The 21,704-nt window shown below is 37.6% G+C and overlaps 1 protein-coding gene and 1 pseudogene across 10 annotated transcripts in view; both read left to right on the forward strand.

Moving 5' to 3' along the window:
* Positions 1-21,704, forward strand: part of Jmjd1c (jumonji domain containing 1C) — a 225,516-nt gene that overhangs the window by 157,545 nt on the left and 46,267 nt on the right. The window lies entirely within an intron of this gene.
* LOC147825600 (josephin-1 pseudogene) lies at positions 14,353-21,451 on the forward strand (annotated as a pseudogene). The gene has a single exon (XR_015440532.1). The product of XR_015440532.1 is annotated as a josephin-1 pseudogene (transcript).

Genomic DNA, 21,704 nt, shown 5'->3' on the forward strand with positions numbered 1-21,704 from the left:
ACAGATTGAAGCTAGTGCCTTCTCGCTGAGCTATAATCCCATCTCCCGCACCCCGTTTTTGAGACAGTATCTCACTAAGTTGCTAAATTGCCTTACCTGAGCTTGAACTTGCATTCCTCCTGCTTCAGACTCCTTGAGTGCTAGAATTATAGGCCTATGTCACCACCTGGCTTTATAAGAGATTTTAAAAAACAAAACAACAACAACAAAAACCTATTTTTTCAGGTGTTCCTTGCCCGGGAATCCAGTAGTATACATAGACCTAATAGCCATTTTTGGAAATACAGAATTCTATAAAATGTGGATGAATTTTAAAATCTGGAACTGTGGCTGGGGATTTAGCTCCATGGTGCACCCGTACCTGTCTCACAAGCACAAGGTCCCGAAATCAATCCCCAGAACTGGGGGCAGGGGAGTATATCTAGTTTAAACTTGAAAAAAATCTGGAAATGTAAAGATTCCTCACATTTATAAATAAAGTCTTCAGGATTAAAAGTCTTTACGATATTATGTAGTATGTGGACTTCAAAAACACAGTCTCTAAAACTCCAAATAAAGATAGCTTTTTGTCTTGTTTCTTGAACATCCACTTTTTTCAGGATATTAAGTTCCATCACATACAGGTTGAGTATTCTCTTCCCAAACAGCTAAGAAATGTTTCAGATTATGGAGTTCTTCAGATTTTTTAAAAATACTTTTTGATACAGCATCCCTAATCTTGAATTTATTGTAACAGTTTCATCCAATATTTAAAGCTCTGTGTTGGAAATTTGTCTTCATGTTTATTTGTGTATGTGTTAATAAAAGTTGCATCATTTGGTAGCATCTGCCTAGCACACTGTAAGTGTTGGGAGGCAGTGGAAAGCTCTACTGGGGCTAAGCAGAGAGTATATGGTTACTCTGGTGTAATGTCTGCGTGAGTATTGTGTAACACTGTATTATATAACCACTGATTTGGTTTTACTGGACTTGATCACTTCCAGGGTGTCTCTTGATTTGTCTTATTCTTTAAATAGGGATAAATACACAGATCTATCTATCTGAGACAGGGTCTTGCTAAGTTTCCTAGGCTGGGCTTAAACTTGAGATCTTCCTGCCTCAGCCTCCCATACGGCTAGGGTTAATAATAGTTTTTTTAACTCGAAAGTGACAAAAGAAATGTCATTCAGACTTTATGATTTTACCAGTGGTCACATAATTGGTAAATTTCCTAAATTCTCCCAATTTCTTCATATTTTTTCAGCCAAGATACTTCTGTGTTATATCATTTCAGTTATTCTTTTTTTTTTTTCTTTTTGTACCAGGGATCAAACTTGGGACCTTCCGCTTGCCTTGCAAGCGGTTGGAACCACTGAGCTAAATCCCCAGCCCCTTTCAGTTATTCTTAACAGCACTTTAATTTCCTTACACTTTTGTCTTTGTCACATTTACCTCTTAATTTCCAATCTTAGAATAGGTCTGCTGTTTGTTTTTGCTATAGTTTAAATTTCCATTTTCCATATGTGGAACAGTGCAGATACATAACATTGATATTGCAGAAGACTCTGTTGGACAACCACACCCTAAATCAGTTACAGTGAACCTCTTAGAGAGCAAGTGCCCAAGCTGCAACCTAAAACCCACTTAAAGGTGAATATAGTACTAAGGTTTTAGTTCAGAAAAAACAACTGTTATCAGATGCTAGCATGCCGACAGAGAGGGTTCTGCCTTGCCATGCATGCATAGCATAGGTTTGCCACCATTGCCCTAGATACTGAATGCTGCGGGAGAAAATTATACCTATGTATTTTGATATCACTGTGTTGTCTCCAGTCTTGGCTGAACCCCCTTAGTACCCTTTGGCATCCTTCTTGTATTCCCCTTGTGAACTCCTATTTCCTATTCCAAATTATCACTACTAAACTAAACTTCCTTCTTTTCTCTTAGTAGATGGCCTTTCTCCTACTGCACAGAGGAAATTGAGGTTATAAGCAGGAACCCCTTTAATTTCCTGTTCTTATACCTATTTTTATACCTTTCTTTGCCTCCTTTTGTCTTGTTTCAGACATGTGTACCTTTTTACTACTGCTGCTGCTGCTACTACTACTATTTTTTCTCCTTCATCTTCTCTTCTTCCTCCCCCTCTGCCTCATCCTCCTCCTTTTGTTTTAAAGATACTTCTTATGTTCCTGCAATGCTCAGTTTAGAGTTCAACCATGAACGAAACAAAAATTCCCTGTTCTTACATGGGAGTGAGACAAGCCAGACAACAAAGTAACTGTTTAGTGTATTAGAAGACTGTAAGTAAGTTGCAGTGAAAAATACTGCCTGGAAAGGAGTAGGATGAATGTATCAGTAGAAAGAAAACTGGATAGGCCCTAAAGTCAGAGCATTCAAGTAGGGCTTTGTAAGCTATTCCAAGGACCATTTTTGATTCTGCATAAATGTGCAATAAGAGCCTTTGCAGGGTTTTGAGAAGAATGATGTGATAAAACTACCCCCTCCACATAATTTTAAACAGATACAGGCATAAAATGAATTTCCATAGATCTGCCATTCAGCTTTCAATTCATGAACAATATTGTTTCATATTCTTCTCTTTCATCATTTTAAAGCAAATCCCACATGTTGTATTTCATTCCTAAATGTTTCTCTTTATGTATCTGTGCATATAAAAATTGAAAATGTCTCAGTATGTTATAGCCTATAAAATTGCCACTTAGCAGCAACACCAGAAATCCTAGAATAAAATACCATGTTTACTTCTTTACTTTGTCCTACATTATGTAACCAAAAGATTTAAAATAATAATACTAGCATTAACTACAGATTAGCTTCTGAAAACAGCCTAGTTTTCTGTAGTTCTTTTATCCTTAGAATATATGTCTCACTGGTGATATATTCAGTCACTTTATTGTATTTTATAGTCTTTGGAATTGCACCTTTCTGCCTTGTGATTTAAAGGCTAATTCCTGATGGTGCACATTTACAAAATAATCCCAGCACTCTAGAAGGCTGACACAGGAAGATCACAAGTTTTATAAAGCTTGGGCAATTCAGCAGGGCCCTCAAAAAATAAACTGGGGATGTAGCTCTGTGCAAAGCTCTTGGGTCCAATCCACAGTACTGGGGTTGGAGTGGGGAAACGTTTCTAGAACCTGTCCATTTACCAAATCCTAAGCCTGTTTCTCTTTTGCTGCTTTCTTTCCCCTTCATTATAAGTAAATTCAAATCTCTGTTTTCTAATAAAAACAATAAGGGTTCTCTGATCACACCCATTATGACCTCATCTTCTTTGCTTTGTCTCATAGGGAGAGACTTCTTTAAAACACTGTATAACATCTCCAGTTACTGCAGCTTGGCTTCTGCCACTACTTCTACACAACTGATGATAATGTTAAGATGGCTCATAATCTTTTACCATATTGAATATTCGAGTCCCCAAACTTTACATTTAACACTGCCCTTCTGGACTTTGTTTTTGAAACAGGGTCACCCTACGTGTACCTCAAGCTGCCTTGGACACACAATCCTCCTACTTCAGCCTCTTGAGTGCTGAGATTACAGGTGTGTAGCACCATGCCTGGGCCTGGCCTCAAAATATTTTTATTCAGTATTAATAGAATTTCCGTAATCTTTTAAAATATAAGTGATCTTTCAACGTTTTTCTTTCGTTTGGTGCCAGGGATTGAACCCAGGACCTCCCACATGTTATACAATTGCTCTATCCCTGAGTCTATAAAACTTTCTAATTACATTTTTCAGATATATTGAACTTGTCTTTTTTAAGAACAAAAAAAAAATAATTGTAGAAATGCATCATATATTCTGTAGTCCTTAAAAACATGTGATTAGGTATTCTTCTATTATAATACTTTATAATTGTATTTTTAGCTCCACTTTTTGTATGTGTAACTCAACACATTTGTCATGTACTTGGATTTATTCTGCATAGACACCAGAAAAGGAAAGACTTTTTTTAAAAGTGTCATAAAAGAATAAGTAACTCGTAGGTCTTGCTGATCACTCGAGTTTGTACTACATTGTGTTCTTTTTGAGATAAGATAAATATGGTACAGTAGTTTTAAGTGTACCGTATAGGTTTACCATTTTTTATCAATATGTGAAAAAAATGAAAATCAGCCAATTAAGCGAATGTTCAGTCAACAGTATATAACTACTCTGATTCATATTTATTCTATATGAATCAAAGTCATTGGCGCGCTTGTGGATCCACACTAGCTCAGTGCTGTCAGTTTGTACAGAGGAATATTTAGTGGAGTACTTACCCTCAAGATACTAGCAAGTATGTAATATTTCCTAGGTTAAGCCCCCTCTTCTGCAACTGAAGAATTCTTCAGTTTTTTTTAAGCTTGAGTTATTCTGAAGGAAAGTTCTGAGAGACTGCTTTGGAAAATGTTAAATAGTTTCTAGGCCCTCCTGAGTTTTTTGTTCAGTTATAAGTTTGAAGAAGAAGCTGTAGTTTGTAAATTGTGATTGGCAGATACTATAAGCAGGTGACTCAGTAGGTTAAACTCATGACTCAACTCTGTAAAAGCTATGTTGATAAATAGCTTGAAAGAAAAATTGCCTTTCAGACTTTTGAATTGTGAAAAAAAGTTCCAAACTATTATTGAAGCTGTCAAAAAAAAATACTAACATGTGGCTTTTAAAGGGAAAAAAAATTCCTTCAAGTAGCTTTAAAGAGTTTACTTAATTCTGGTTTTTGCTCAGTGGTAATTCTGAGGAAAGAACTTTATACTAAATGACACTTAGCAAATTGTAGTTAAAATACAGAAATTCTGCATATTTGGACAAAGCTTATTCAAGAGAATATATCTTAGCTTGGTTTCAGTTTAGAGATTAGTTAAGGAACCCTAGTGGTAGTTGTATTTAATTAATATAGTTAAAATAAGCTTGTTGATATCTTTTAATTTAACCAAGATATTAACAAACAGGTAAAGCAAGATAATATAGCTGTTTTGTTGTGATTTGATGTCCTAAGACTTGTATATTAATGTACATCCCAGAATTCTTAAGGGTTTGATAAATTATATCTGATAAATTATAGCCTGTTGTCTCTTTCATGTCGGAGAATACCACATTCCCATTAGCTGATTTTAATTTAGGAAACATAATCTTATGTTTTTGTTTTAGGAAAGGTATAGTTTCTTCTGCTTTATATTACCATGTTCTGAAATCACTGAAGACCTAACAGAGACTTCAGATTTTCACTACCAAGTGTGTCAATGGTTGAAGGCTAAATGGAAAGGGCCTTGACATTAGAAAGATGCTTGCTGATTTTGGAGAAATGGGCTAATCTTTGAGTATGTTTCCTCATCTGTAAAATTGAGAGAGTAATACTAAACCAGCAGAGGTGGCATTAGGATTAAATGAGATAGGGACCAGGGATTTAGCTCAGTGGTTCTGCCACCTGCCTCAAAAGTGCAAGGTCCCAAGTTCAATCCCTGGTACCAAAACAAAAAAAAAAAAAGAAAGGATTAAATGAGATTTACTGGGGGTTGGGGTGTTACTCAGTGGTAGAATGTATGCTTAGCATGCTTCAAGCCCTGGATTCAATCTTCAGCACAGAATAAAACAAAAGATGTCAACTTTTGTGAAAGTGCTTCTCATGTCAATTTAAAATTTTTCAAATTTATACTGACAGGTAAATATTCTTATTGTCAAAAAGCTATTTTTAAAGGTTGGAAGTAGATTAATTCCATAAATTATTCATAATTTAGGAGATTCTCTTTGAGGTTTGTTTGTTTTTCTAGCACTGGGAATAGAACTCGGGACCTCTTTCATGCTCAGGCAGGGCAAGTGCTATACTACTTAGCTACATCCCTAGCCATTTTGTGTATGTATATGTGTATATCTTTCCTTGTTTATTTGTGACAGGACATTACTGTGTAGTCGGGCTGGCCTTGAAATTGGGATCCTTTTGCCTCAGCCTCTTAAGTGCTGGGATTACAGGTGTGTGCCACCATACCTGCCTCTTGTTTGTTTGTTTGTTTTTGTTTTGAGGCAAGATCTCCCTAAATTGCTTAGACTGGCCTATACTTTGGAATCCTTCTGCTTATCCTCCTAAGTAACTAGGATTATAGGGTTAGGGTTAGTTTTCAGGTTATTTCAGAACTTAATGATATTAGTCATCTAGGATAATAGAGTATAATGCTCACAGTGCAGAACATTAATTTTTAGATTTGCCATATTTTGAGGAGTGGCAGATAAGAGCTCCATTGTATTTGCTTTGTGTTAAATTTCAATTTCCTGACCAAGTATTAGAGATCCTTTTCTCAGGGGTAGCAAAATACAGATGAGCTTTCTAAGAATGAAGGGTGTTGCGCCCAGAGTACTTCAAGTAAGTAATGTTTTTGCGAATAGTTAGAAAGAGACTATTGCGTGTGTGTTGGCTTTCTTTTAAGTTGTAATACTGGCGAAATTCTTAGGAGAAGAGAGCATTTATTCCTCTGCCATAATATCTGAAATAGCACCACAAGTTTTTAAAGTAAATATAAAATACAATTTATTTGGCATGTTGTTTTGTAAGTTGAAAGTCAGTTAGTTAAAATGTTGTGTGTGTTTTTTCTCTTAGAAAGCGCATCATCAAGGGCAGGGGAGGACTTTGGTAGAGTGTGACCTCAGCATATGTGGGGCCCTGGGTGTGCATTTGATCATCAGCACCAAAATAGCAACAAAAAGTCAGCATCAAACATATATGAAATTATTCCTCTGTACCAAAATCTGTTAATCAGTGAAAGAAAAATGTTTCCTCTGCCTCAGTTAATTTTGAATTTTATGACAATATTTATAAAAAATTATCTCAGAATTAAAAAATTTATGAGTAGCACGCATTTTATAAGAAATTCATTTGAATAAAATCTGGCACAATTGATGTTGGTGTCACATTAATAAAATTGCATCACATAACTTGCTTTTTACAGGTCTTGAAGTTTGTTGTTTTCTTTGGGGTTTTATGGGGTGCCTGGGATGGGTTGAGGTGGTACTGCAAATCTAACAGAGAAGGCCTTGGACTTGCTGGACAAGCACTTTGTTTTTGGCGAGTTTGTGTCATAATATAGGTGTTAAGGTAATGCAAATGGTGTTTTCAGGTGTATTGGTATCAGCAAAATTTCTAAACTATTTGTTTTCTGTGGAATATGCTCACTTATCAGACTGTATTGAAGTTTTTCTGATTAAATTCTGTAACAAAGGAAATAAGTAATATGAGCAAATAGTTGACATCAGTGTTTTGCATTTTATGTTTTGTGTTGGTGTTTTGCATTTTTAAACTCATTTCTCATAACTCAGATTCATAAAAGCAATGTATGGTCTTTGCAAAGTAAAACCTTTCCCAAAATACATGAAAGTACAACAGTATAAAAGATTATCCATAATTTATTTAGCTAAAGAAAACTGATTAAGATTGCTTTTTATCTTGCTTGTATTTTTATTGTATATGAAGACTATTAAATATACTTCTGTGTAACATGGAAATACTTATATGTATATCCATTGATGGATGGGAAAGTCATCATGGACTAGACAAACAGGGATATACAAAAGAAAGATGATGTAGCTCAGGGGCCAGGGATTTAGCTCAGTGGTGCCATGCCTGCCTTGCAAGCACAAGGTCCTGGGTTTGATCCCGGTACTGCCAAAAAAAGATGTAGCTCAGAAGAAGTGTAGCTCTATGGTAGAATGCTTTCCTAGCATGAGCAAGGTCCTAGGTCCTGTAGTGGGCAGTGTATATTATGCTAATTAAAAGTGCTAATTGAAATTCTAGGCGAATTGCTTTTGGTATGATCCTATCTAAAATCTGTAATCCTGGGTAAACTTGTTAGTCTCTCTGTGCCTCAATTTTCTCATGTAAAATTAAAGATGAACTGTCACAATGAAGGTAAAATATTTATCATGCTGTATGTTACATAGTACATACTGCCTATACTCAGGAATAAGCACTAGAAGGCAAGGCTTTGATCTTGAGTAGTATTTAGTAAAGTATTTCCTCTTAAAATGTGCTAATCTTTCTAGTTTGAAAAATAAGAAAGAAAACAATGCCTTTGTGATTTTTTGAACCATAGTACAGTACTTTTAAAAGCAATTTCCAGTTGCCTAATAGATTGGGGGAGATATTTTAATTCCATTATGTAAATTCTGACTGCAAATCATATAATTATTTTAAATGTCCTTATTTTTAATCATTAATTTTATTTATCTGGTATGTTTTAATTTTATTATGAGGTTTGTCATTTTATTCTGTTAGACATGAAACTTAAATTTTGGTTCCATATAGTCTGATTCTTTTTAGAGCCAACCTGTGTGGTGTTTGTTTGTTTGTTTCTGGTACTGGGGATTACTGAGCTAAATCCCAGCCGAGAACCAACCTGTTTTTTGTATTGATAATTTTTGGTGAAAACCTTCAGGTCAGAGTCAGTTTTCCAAACCAGAATGTCAAGATTAGCTAATAGAAAAAATAATTTAAAATACTCATTGGAGGTAGAGTGTACTGTAGTTTGACCAGTATCTGTGTTTTTTAAACAAAAAAATACTTTAAATGAAATTTACATACATTAATACAGTACTTCAGTTTCCAAGACTTGCAGTTTGCTTTTTGCCGTCCATAGTGGCACAAGCCTGTACTCCCAGCACTCGGGAGGCTGAGGCAGGAGGATTGCCACGAGTTTGAAGCCAGCTGGGCCTACATATTGAGTTCAGTGCCAGCCTGAACTGCAAAGCGAGACCTTGTATCAAAAAAAACAAAAGAAAACAAAAAATCCAAAACTTGTAGTTTGCCAAACGTTTGAACAGCAGAAAAATTTTAAAAGTACAGAATGAACTTTCATTTTAATGGTTAGTGTGTGTTTGTGTACATGCATGCAAACTTGCATGCATGTGTATCTCTAGTAATCAAAATGATAAGAGGATGTTTGTCTCATTATATTTTAATTTGTACAAATTTGGGAAATTATGACTCAAAAGAAACACAGAACTATAATCTTAATACTCTAAAAGAACATTTTCCTAACTTTCATAAATCTCATAATACTATATATATAATATATATATACTTTTATGAAACTTCACCATTTCCTCTTTTAATAATAATATAATACTGGCCAGTAATACCAAATGGAAGTCTAAGGAGCAGTTCCTGAAATACCTGAATGTATAATGGCAGGATCTTACAGTAGATAAGCTTCAAGGTAGATATTTTGATGACTAGGAAATTTTTTTCTCGAATTAGTGGTTAATATTTCTAGAATTAGCAGTACTGGTTTTCAGAAATGATTTATTAACCACCACTTTCCCATTTTTTTTTCTTTTTTTCGGGGGACATACTAGGGATCGAACTCAGGTCCTTCCGCTTGCGAGGCAGGCGGCGGAACCACAGAGCTAGATCCCCAGCCCCATTTTTACATCTTTCTATTCCTAAAGGTAAATTGTGTTATTTTGAAGGACTAAATACAGTTTTAAAATTTTAATAGTAATGTGCTTTGTAAAATTTTTCCTTTCCAAATGTGATTACACACACCTGTTATTCCAATCTCTAGGAAGCTGAGGCGGGAAGATAGAAAATTTGAGGGCCGGGGATTTAGCTCAGTGGTTCCACCTCCTGCCCCTCAAGTGCAAGGACCCAAGTTTGATCCCCAGTACCAAAAAAAAAAAAAAAATCCAAATCCTCCGTTGTTGAAGGTAAGTGAAAGAGATTAGGGTAAGGGTGCTTGCTACACTGAATCCTCTGTCTGTGGGGTCTGCTTGTGCAACCCCAGATGTCTGGTGGGAATCTGTGATGCACCAGATAGTCACACATTCTTGGAATACCCTACATTGGGCTGGAGCCCTCTCTCTGTTGTCTTTTACAGAAGGTAAGGGGATATCAGTCAAGGTGTGAAACCAATCTCTGTAACTTTTATGAGGGATCCTCTTGGTGTCCCTCTCAGTAAAAGGTGTTAGAACACTCCCTTCTTTTCCTTCCCCACGTTTCTTAAGTAAGATGAGAAGCACTGTTATGTGGCCATAGAACTGAGTGGCAGGGACAGTTCAGTCACCTTTTTGCAAACGTAGAGTTGCCTCTCTTAGTCTGTGAAGACACTTCTCTTTCGGATTGTCGAGGGCAAGGACTTAGTACTTCTTAATCTTTGGCTTAGGGCTTTAGTTGAAAACTATGGAAAAACAAGTCTTACTAATTTATAAATAGGTATAGTATTAATATATACATATGTGTGTATGTGTATTATATATGCACATATATATTTGTTAGTGAAACCTGATTTGATTCGCTCTACACATATCTCACTTAGATCCGCCACATGATTTTACAATACATCTTACACATCTTTCAGTGTTCTTTTTTTAATCCCATTCTCCCTCTCAAGCCCCCTCCCCTCCAGGTACAAAAGCTTTGTTTACATTTTTCCTTCTATTTTCACTTTTTTTCTTATCACTTCCTTTTCCCCTCTCTCTTCCCTTCTTCTAACCATTTGAACACTTTCTTCCCATTTCCCAACATCCATTATACATCTCAGTCCTTATTTCCACATTCAGTTTCTCACACCAGAGAAAGTGTGATATTTAAACATGTGTGTCCAATTTATTTCACTTAAGAATATGGTCTCAAAATGGAAACAAAGCTTTTGTATGTAGGGTGGGGAGGCGGTTTGGGGGGATGGGATAAAATAAAATTTATTAAAAGACAATGAGTGTGATCTCAACTTCCATCTATTTAGCTATGAGTGTCTGAAGCTCATCTTTCTTTATGGCAGAGTAGTACTCGTTGTATAAAAAAACCACATCATCTTTATCCCCTCATCAGTTGATGGGCATTTGGGCTAGTTCCATGATTTAAGTATTACAGACTGTGCCACTATAAACATGGGTGTACATATATCACTTTGGTATGATGCTTTTAATTCTTTCAGGAAGATACCAAGAAGAGATATAGCTGGGTCAAATGGAACCTCTAGTTTTAGTTTTGTGAGAAATCTCCACACTGATTTTCACAGTGGTTGCGCCTGCCTACAGTCCCATTAACAGTGGGAAAGGGTTCCTTTTCCCCCATAGCCCCGCCAGCATTTGTTACTGGTTGATTTCGTGATAGCAGCCATTCTTTCTAGAGTGAGATGGAAACTCAGCATTGTTTTAATTTGTATTTCACGAATGACCAGTGATGTTGAACATTTTTTCATATATTTATTTGCTGTTTCTACTTCTTCATCCGAGAAGTATCTTTTCATTTCAATGACCATTTTTGGAATAGGTCTTTAAATTTGGGAGGTCTGATTATTTTGAGTTTTTTATATATTCTAGATAATAGTCCTTTACCTGAATAAAAAAAATTTTCCCACTCTGTAGGTTGCCTCTTTACTCTGTTGGTGGTTTCTCTTGCTGTGCAAAAGCTTCTTAAAAGATGAGGTCCCAGTTGTTGATTCTTTGTAGTATTTCCTGTGTGGTCTGGATTTTGTTCATGAAGTCTTTGCCTACTCCTGTGCCCTCAAGTGTTCTACCTATTCTCTCTTCCAGCAGATTTAGTGTTTCTGTTTTAGTATTTGGATCTTTGATCCTTTTCGATTTTAGGTTAGTGTGTGGTGAAAGATAGGGGTCTAGGTTCAATCTTGGGCATATGTGAAGCCAATTTTTCCAGCCCTTTTTTTTTTTTTTTTTTGGTACTGGGGGATCGAACTCAGGTCCTTGCGCTTGCACAGCAGGCGGCAAAACCAATGAGCTAAATCCCCAGCCCAGCAGCACCATTTATTAAAGACAGGAATTGTGGCCAGGGATTTAGCTTATTGGTCCTGCCATCTGCCTCAAAAGCACAAGGTCCAAGGGCTGGGGATTTAGCTCAGTGGTTCAGGCGCCTACCTTGCAAGTGCAAAGTCCTGAGTTTGATCTCCAGTACCAAAAAAAAAAGAAGCAGGGATTTAGCACAGTGGTTCTGCTGCCTGCCTCACAAGCGCAAGGTCCTGAGTTCAATCCCCAGTACCAAAAAAAAAAAAGGAATTGTCATACCCCTGTTTTGCCTTTGTTGGCCAGAATTGCCTTTGCTATTCTCTTCTGGTTCCAAGTGAATTTTAGAATTGTTTTTTCTAATTCTGTGAGATATTTTGTTGGGATTTTGATTGTGATTGCATTGAATCTGTATAACAATTTTGGAAGTATGACCATTTTCACTACATTGGTTCTTTTTTTTTCTTTTGATCGAACTCAGGACCTTGTGCTTGCAAGGCAGGCGGTAGCACCACTGAGCTAAATCCCCAGCTATGTTGGTTCTTCTTATCCAAGAACAAGGGATGTCCTTCCATTTTGTGATATCCTCTTCAATCTCCTTTTTCAGAGTACTGTAGTTTTCAATGTAAAGGTCTTTAACTTCCTTTGTTAAATTGATTCCTAGATATTTCATTTTTTTGGATGCTATTGTGAAAGGGATTGTTTCTGTAATTTCTCTCTGTGAGTCTGTTATTTGTGTACAGGAAGGCTGTTGACTTTTGAGTGTTGACTTTGTATCCTGCTACACCACTGAATTTGGTTATGAAATCTTAGTCTTTTGGTGAAATTTTTGGGGTCGAATATCATGTCATCTGCAAATAATGATAATTTTAACTTCTATTCCTTTGTCTTGCCTAATTCCTCTGGCTAATGTTTCCAGAACTATATTGAACAAGAGTGGTGATAGTGGACGTTCTTGTCTTGTTCCTGATTTTAGAGTGAAAGCTTTTGGGTTTTGTCCATTTAGTGTGATAGTGGCTGTTGGTTTGTCGTAGATGGCTATTTTCAGATTGAGATAAAGACCATCCACCTGTACCAATTTACTGTAAGGTTTTTATCATGAATATGTGTTGGACCTTGTCAAACACGTTTTCTGCATCTATTGAGAGGATCTTAATAGTTTTTGTTCTTGGATCTGTTAATATAGTGTATTACATTTATTGATTTGTATATGTTGAACTATCCCTGCATCCCTGGGATGAACCCTACTTGGTCCTGGTGTGTAACCCATCATGGTAATGCTTGCTTCCAGGAATGAATTTGGGAATATTGCTTCTCTTTCAGTTTCATTAAAGAGTTTGAGGAGTAGCAGCAGCATTAGGTCTTACCTAAATTTCTTGTAGAACTCAGCAGTGAATCCATCAGGGCCAGGTCTTTCTTCATTGGTAGTGCTTTTATTACATATTCAATTTCATTGGCCTATATTAATTTATTTAGAACTTCTATATCTTCTTGATTCAGTTTTGGAAATTCATATGTATCTAGGAATCTGTCCGTTTCTTCTGTATTTTCCATCTTGTTAGAATACAAGTTCTTTGCCTCGCAAGCGCAGGGTCCTGAGTTCGATCACCAGTACTGGGGGAGAAAAAGAATACAAGTTCTCAAAATCAGTATTGATGATCTTCTGGATCTCTGCAGGATCTGTTGTGATTTTACCCTTCTCATTTCTAGTGGCATGGATTTGAGTCTTTTCTTTCCTTTTATTGATAAGATTGGCTAAGAGTTTGTCAGTTTTATTTAATCTTTCAAAGAACCAACTCTTCGATTCATTGAGTCTTTGTATTGTTTTCTTAGTCTCCATTGCATAGATTTCTGCTCTGATTCTTATAATTTCCTCCCTCATACAAGCTTTGGGCTTGACTTGCTCTTCTTTTTCTAGAAGCTTGAGGTTCAACATGAGGTTGTTTATTTGAGCCTGCTCTGTTTTCCTGATTTGGGAATTCACTGCTATAAATTTCCCTCATAGGACTGTTTTCATTGCATCCCATTAGTTCCAGTATGTCATATAGTCATTATTGTTTAATTGTAGAAATTGTCTGATTTCTTTTTAATTTCATCTGTGAACCATTGGTTGTTCAGGAGGGTGTTAATTTCCATGTGTTTATAAAGTTCTTCTGGTTTCTTTTGCCATTGATTTGCAGTTTCATTGCACTGTGGTCTGATAATATGCATGGGGTTATTTCAGTTCCTTTGCATTTACGTAAGCATGTTGTATGAGCTAATATATGGTCTATTTTGGAGAAAGTCCTATGTGTAGCTGAAAAGAATGTGTAGTCTAATGTTGTGGGGTGGAACACTCTGTAGACATCTAAGTCTGTTTGTTCAGAAGTTTGGTTCAATTCTAATATTTTGTTATTGTTTTTTTTGTCTAGTTGATCTATTTGTGACAGTGGGGTATTGTGGTCCCCCTTTACAACTGTATTAGTGCTTACATGATTTTTCATATCCAATAATATTTATTTTGTATAGTTGGTTGTGCTGCTATTTGGTGCATATATATTCTCTCTCTTTTTTTTTTTTTTGGTACCAGGGATCGAACTCGGGTCCTTGCGCTTGCACAGCAGGCGGCGAAACCACTGAGCTAAATCCCTGGCCCTGGTGCGTATATATTTAGGACTGTTATATCTTCGTCTTGGACTGTTCCCTTTACCCGGATATAATGACCTTCTTTGTCTCTGCTAATGGGTCCTGGCATGAAATCCACTTTGTCTGCAAATAGAATAGCTACCCCTGCTTTTTTCCAATTTCTGGTCACATGGAATATTGTTTTACATTCCTTGACTTTTAGTGTATGCATTTCTTTTTCAATTAAGTGTTTCTTTTATGCAGCATATTGTTGGATCTAGCTTCTTGATCCATTCTGCCAGTCTGTTTCTTTTGATTGGTGAATTCAGACTACTAACATTGATAGTTATAACTGATATGATTGTCTTATCTCTGTCATGTTATTTTCCTGCTGTTGTTGGCTTCCTTCTTTCCTTTTCTGTTTTAATTTCTTACCTTGCCTATTGGATTCATTCTGTTGGGGTTCATCAAGCTGTAATCCTTATTGTCTCTTTCTAGAATATCCTTCAGAACATTTTGGAGTGCTGGTTTGGTGGTCATGAATTTCTTCAAGTGTTCTTTGTCATGGAAGTATATTTCTCCATCAGTTTTGAAGGATAGTTTTTCAGGGTACATCAGTCTAGATTGGAGGTTGTTTTCCTTTAGGGCTTGAAATACTTCACTCCAAGTTCTCCTTGACTTGAGAGTTTGTGTTAAGTCTGCTGTGATTCTGATGGTCTTTCTTTTATAGGTGATTTGTTTCTTTCTTTTTTGTGTGTGTGGTACCGGGGATTGAATCAGGACTTTGTGCTTAGGAGGCAGGCGTGGTGCCAGTGAGCTAAATCCCTGGCCCTATTTGTTTCTTTTCTCTTTAACAGCTTTTTCTATTCTGTCCTTGTGTTGAATTTCTGGAATCTTGACTCTAATATGCCTTGGGGAAGGATTTTTTTTTTTTTGGATCATGGCTAATTGGAGTCCTATATGCCTCACTTATCTGTATGTCAAATTCTTTTTCCATGTTTGGGAAATTTTCTGGCATTACTTTTGAGAACAGGTTTTTTAGTCATTTGCGCTGTCTCCTGCTTTTTCATTGACTCCAATTAATCTTAATGTTATTCTTCTTTGCATCATCTAGCAGCTGCTGGATTGATCTCATGGTCCCTTGCTATTTTTAAGAAATCTCTCTTTGCCTGATTGCTAACCAAAATCCTGTCTTCTATATCTGATATTCTGTCCCGGAAGTGGCTCATTCTGCTGTGTATACTTTTGATGGAGTTTTCAATCTCCTGTATATCTGTTTGAACCTGTTTCATGGATTCCATTTCTATCCTATTCTGAGCGTTCATGGCTTCCATCATGTTCCTGAGCTCTTTTTTTATCTGTATCTTTCATTCTGGTTACCGTCTCTGTAGTTTATTTCTGCTTTGAATTTTTTTCTAGAGCCTCGTTCATCTGCTTTGTTACTTCTGCTGTTACCACTTCAGAGAGTTCAGGAGGGTGGCTTTCATATTGTTCCACTTAATTGTACCCCGGAGTTTGCCTTTGGTGAGCTGAGAGTCTGTGGGGGTTGCATCTTGTTTAAGTGTCTTCTCACTTTCTTTCTTTGTTTTTTTTTTTAATTTGATTTCTGAATTGATGCTTGTAAAGTGCTTTATTGTAAAGTAGCTTTATTGCCAGTATTCAGAACCCTTAGAAAGTGACTATTTCTCAGAAGCATCTTCTAGATGTAGCTAGCTTTTGGGTTTTGAGTCTGTTGCAGGATGTTACCTCTTTAATTTATTGGGGATGAGAAGTTTCTGCCTTTTTGGCCCAGCTACCAGTTCTTTGGCACTGGCCTGTAGGTTTTTGTTTTTGTTTTTTAAGACCCTGAGGCAATCTCAGTCTTGATCTACCAGGAGAAACAACTGATTAACACAGTTATGTCACCTTGGCTAAAGTAGTACAATCAACAATAACAATAGCATCAAATACAGCCTAGAAAGTGACAAATTGTGGCCCTTAATACGGTTTTTTTTTTTAACCCTTAGCAGAGATTTGAAAGAGGTTAGGGGATAAAAAACAACTAGAAGAAGAAGAGGTCAGAAGCAAGGCTGGAAGACAGCCTTTAGCAAACTGGTGATGCAAATGGGTGGGAAAGAGAAAAGGAAAAAATAAAAACAAAAACAAAACAGACCAGCAACAACAAAAAACTAGAAACTGTGCTCAAACAATCACAAAAAAAATAAAAGGAGGGAAAACTGAAAGAGAAAAGAGATCAAAAAACCAAAAAACATCCAATTTGAGGTGTATCTCTGCTGTCACTCTTAGGCAATATGGGCAAACAGAGTCCAGAGCCAAACTGATTAATCCCAGCAAGCTAGCTGGGTTTTCAAAGTGGTTTAGTACATGATCCCAGCTGGCCTGCCCCTTTACATTTTAGTTCCTCTGAAGTTCAGGCCAGTTTCTGGCTATGAGTCTGGAACCAGATTCTTTGAGCCTACAACAGTCTGTGTGTCTTCTGCTTGCTTGAACTCTGCTCCCTGACCTTCTGCTGATTTGAACTCAGCACTTGCACTGAGGCACTGGGATTCACTAGGTGGAGTCTCCACAGCTGCTCTGAGTTCCAAGCTCAGTTGGCCCCTCTCCAAGATGCCTACCAGCCAGTCACCCTCTCCTGGGTGAGGTCTGAATCCAGACTGTAGCCACTGCAGTTGGGTTTGTCCACAGCTCCCGTTCCACTGTTGTGTTTCTCTGTGGAGTCCTCTGGGGTCATCAGTAGTCACTGTGTGTATGCAGTTTTGGCCTGCCATTCCCTTGTGAAGAGTCCAGGCTCTGGGAGAGAGCGCTGCTTGGTACCTCGCTCCTCTTTGTTAAAGTCTCTCTTCACTCTTGGTATAGACTTCTCACCTCCGATCTTTACTGGGTTTCCGGGACCCACTCCCTTCCACCTCCCATATTCCAGTGTAAGGACACCAGATCTTTGAGAAGCTCTTTCTTTCTCAGCTGCTCATCACTCCTCCATCTTCCTGGAAATCCTTAGTAACTTCTTTAGAAATAAAGAAATTGATACACAGGAATTTGAACTTATGAAAGGTCATATTAGGTTTTACAGTATCAATTTTTAGTGGCGTACTTTTTCCACTAGAAAATCAATGATTCATTGTTCAAAAGATATTTTTATATTGTCTGGTGATCTTCCATTACTTTATATTTAAAATATAAATAAATATTGAGCAAATAAATTTCATTTCTCAGCAGTTATGTTGTAAAATTTCAACATAAATGACTGCTGACTATATCTGTCTATATTATATTTGCTATGCTACTTTAAAAACAGTTAATAAATGACTGCATATGTAGGTTTGTGGAGAATGATATAAAAAGAATTTATAGCTACCAGAGCTATCTGAAAATGGTCATAGTTCTCCTTAGAAAAGAGAATTTCCTGGCCACTGAAGTCGGGCTCCAATGGCTCCGTCCACCTGCCCACACCTGGTCCAGGTGGCAGCCTGTTCTGGAGAGCTGTCCCAGCAGGGCAGAGAGCCAGGGATGTTGGTGAGAGGATAAGAGTTCAAAAAAAAAAGAGTTCAAGCTCCTGCCTTGCCACTGTGCCAGAGGGAACGGGGGGCTGACCTAGAGGCCCAGGATGGCCTGCTAGCTGGCTGCCTCTATCTGCTCAAATTGTGTGTTTTATCCAACACTTTGTGTCTTGATTCAGTGGCATCACAGTTTGAAAGAAATGAAAGATAAAGATGAATGTGACTGATTCCCATCAGTCTTCTTGTATTGAGGCGTGGTTGGCATTTGCAGAGAGGAAAACACAGCAAAGAAATAGTGTCTTTGTGGAGGAGAGTGGGGAAAGAGCAACAAGGCTTATATTTTATGTTTTTTTTAATCTTTCACTTTAACAGTGGCGGTGGTATAAAGTAATCGAAAAGTTATTTTCTGTTGAGAAGAGAGGAGTTGGATTTTTCTTTCCCTTTGCATTCTAACTTTTTTTCTCCCTGTAACAAAGCATAAATCATGGACACCGGAGAATAAGGTGGACCTTAGGAATCCTTTAAAGTCTGAGAAGTTTACATCTTTCTCAGGAGAGAATACTGGGGTATTTTCATTGTGCCCTCTGGAACCTAAAACAAAGAGCATGAGTTCCCTATCATAGAAGGGAGAGAAGGGTAAATCTGAATTCTTGGAGCTGCCCGAAGCAGCATCCAACAAATCTACTATGAAAAATAATACAAAGAACTTTGTGCCCTCCCACCCTCAATACCCTCAGGCAGGAAATGCTGCAAGAGATTTTCTAGAGGTTGTCTCTATACACTATGGTGATATCAAACAAGAAAATGCTGGGAAATGGTAACTACAAAGTGAATGGCATTATGGCAGCACTTTAGCATACAAGCTGTGAAACCATGTGATGGGACAACCACAGGGATGTTGGTATTATCGCTCTCAATAACATCATGAGCTTCATCCCAAATGTGCTCTCCAGCCTATGCTGGAGCCCACTCCAGTTGTCATCCAAAAGGCAGCACTGGATCTGCATCCAAGAGGTGGGGGGAATCTACTACAACCTTGTCTCCAAACTCAAGTTCCTGGAGTGGACTGGAGACAGAGCAAACTTGGGAAATTTCTAAAACGTGATTTGTGAGGGAGGCTCTGGAGTTAAAAAATAAGGAAAATGCCAGTTTTTGCATACTTAACCCACTCTGGCAAAATCAGAAAAAAAGACTACCCTTGATAATCAAATTGCACTAGTTTGGGACAGAAGTGGGTGAGAAAAAGTAATATGAAGATGAACCTCTCAGTTTAAGAAATGTAGTGATCAGAAGCAGAGCCCTTTAGTTAGGTGGTTATGTACATTATTATAGTATCTGGGTTTGTCGGCTTCATGTAGTTTCCTTTACAAATCAACTGACTGACTCACCCCCACCTCTGGAAATACCCTCTCTTGCTTGGGTGACTTGGCCAGCCCTCACATCCATGGTATTTGAAGGTCTGAGGGCTGCCCCCCCACTGGCCCTGTCTCAGTTCTGCTAGCAGAACTAGGTCTCTCTAGCAGCAGAGCTAGCCTAGGGATTTCATGTTAGTCCTCAGTAAGCTTATTGGGGGTGGGTCGCCTCCCCACTGTGACTGGAGTACATGTTTACAACCAATACTTTTTCTGGATGTGTATCTTCAGTGCATCAAGGCTGGTTTTTTTTATGCTAAGTAACAAGAGAACACAAGTGGGAGCTGGATTATACCCTCTCAGCAACTGGCCATAGTCTTCTGTGCACCATTTTCTACACCAGACCTACTTGGCACCACAGAGGGCTCTTTATCCCTGCACAATTGCATTGCATCCATACCAACCCTGCTGTTTGTCGAAAGCAGGACCATGGCACCTTAGTACTTTGAGTGATAGTAAGCCATTTCCTGGGAAGAGGTGGGAACTCCTCCACAGATCTGCTTGGGCCTGTGCAAATGGCACTTCAGAAGAGTCCCATTCCATGGAGTACATTAGCCGATGGATTATACATAAGTGCTTAAATATTTCATGGCCGACTTTCCTCATGTCTGATTCTGGAGCTTAGGAACAGGTACCTATGCTGATGCCCAAGGACAGAAAGCCCTGCTCCCGTTAAGGAAGGAAGGAGACCTAACACTGATGCCCAGTAAGGGACAACCCTAGGCTTTGCTTTTCTCTTATTTTGTGGCCTTGTGCTGGGTTTGTTTACAAAAGTTGTATTTTATTTAACCAAGTACTAAGAATAGAAAACTGTGGGGGTGGGGGGACAGAATTTTCTATATTATTTGTCATACTAGACTGTCAGCTGATGTGCAACAAATTTTAGAGCCTAATGGAACTTTTCATGATACTTTCTTTCCTAAAATGAGATTAAGTGTATATAGTTTATCACCTTTTTTTGTTTTATTTTGTTTTGTTTTTGGTGTTGAGAATTGAACTGAGGGCCTTGTACATGCTGTGCACATGCTATACCATTGTGCTACTCCTCCAGTCCCTGCAGTATTTTATAAGATGAAAGGTGGGAAGATGGAATTGCTAGACCGTTTCTTTACAAAAAGATATGTTAATGGACATTTTTCAAAATGATAGATTTTTGCCTACTTTTTTATACTTTTCCACTTCATTATTTCCTTTTCTTTCTTTCTTTCTTTCTTTCTTTCTTCCTTCCTTCCTTTTCTTTCTTTTTCTTTCTTTCTCTCTCTTTCTCTCTCTCTCCTTCCTTCCTTCCTTCCTCCCTTCCTTCCTTCCTCCCTTCCCCTTCCTTCCTGCCTTCCTGCCTGCCCGCTCTCCCTCCCTCCCTCCCAGGGATAGATCTCGGGACCTTGCACTTGTGAGGCAGGCAGCAGCATCACGGAGCTAAATCCCAGCCCTATTATTTCCTTCTTTAATAAACATTTGTTTAGTTGGTTTTGGTTTTTGAGACTGTCTCCATATGTAGTTCAGGCTGGCCTTGAACTGCAGTGATCCTCTTTACAGGCATGCGCCACCACACCTGGCCTTTAATAGCATTTCTATGTGTATTCCAAGGGCCAGTCCTTGGAACAAGGCCTTATGGATATAAAAGATACAGCAGATAGAATATTTGCCACAGTATTATTTCGAAAATACAGAATAGTGTCTTAAAGCAATGGATAGATAAGAAAAATCTTTGCTATCTTTGAAACAGAGGACTAAACTATGACCTGCGTAATGTCTTTGGAGTCAGCCACTTTTTGGTTTTCCAAATTGCTAGATTGACTTTTATTTACTAAATATAATTTTCTTGATTTAGTTCCTTTCTATTCACTGGTTTATATGATTTGCTAGTCCACTTTTAAAGTACTTGTAAATTGATAGTGCTGCTTTGTTGTACTTCCCAGTTAATTCTAGGTCTCCTGTACCCAATCTCAAATGCAAAAATAGCAAGAGTGCTTTGAGATATTGATAACACAATGTGAAAATGTCCAGCAGATTGTGGGAAACTATGTGACTATGCACTTGTTTCTGTGCCTAGATCTACCTTATTATGAGGGTAATACCATTAATGATCCATGGATGTTTTAACAGTGGCTTGAAAAAAATAAATGTTTTCGCATTTAAGCTGTTCGTCAGATGAGCTTGATCAAACTGAATTTGATGATAATTTAGTCAGGACAGTGAATAAAGAACTTCTAATTCTAAACCTTAATGTTTTAGGCATTGTGGACAGGCAGTTCTATATAATCCAGTTCTTTTGGCACAACCCCTGGATGACCTGGTGCTGTTTGGTTTGTATATTGCTTCAAATTGTAAAATTTTTAAAAAGCTGACTTGAAATAAGGCCATACAGTATTTAAAAAGTTAGGATTTCAATTTTTTACTAGTATATTATTGTCAAGATCAAATCTTACCACAGATTTCTTAGGCTTTATCATGCACTTACTAATGAACTATATTTTATGAA

Source organism: Heterocephalus glaber, unplaced genomic scaffold (assembly GCF_053883595.1).
Source record: "Heterocephalus glaber isolate CG9 unplaced genomic scaffold, H.glaber_assembly_v1.0 deba00001497, whole genome shotgun sequence".
Classification (NCBI taxonomy): Eukaryota; Metazoa; Chordata; class Mammalia; order Rodentia; family Bathyergidae; genus Heterocephalus; species Heterocephalus glaber.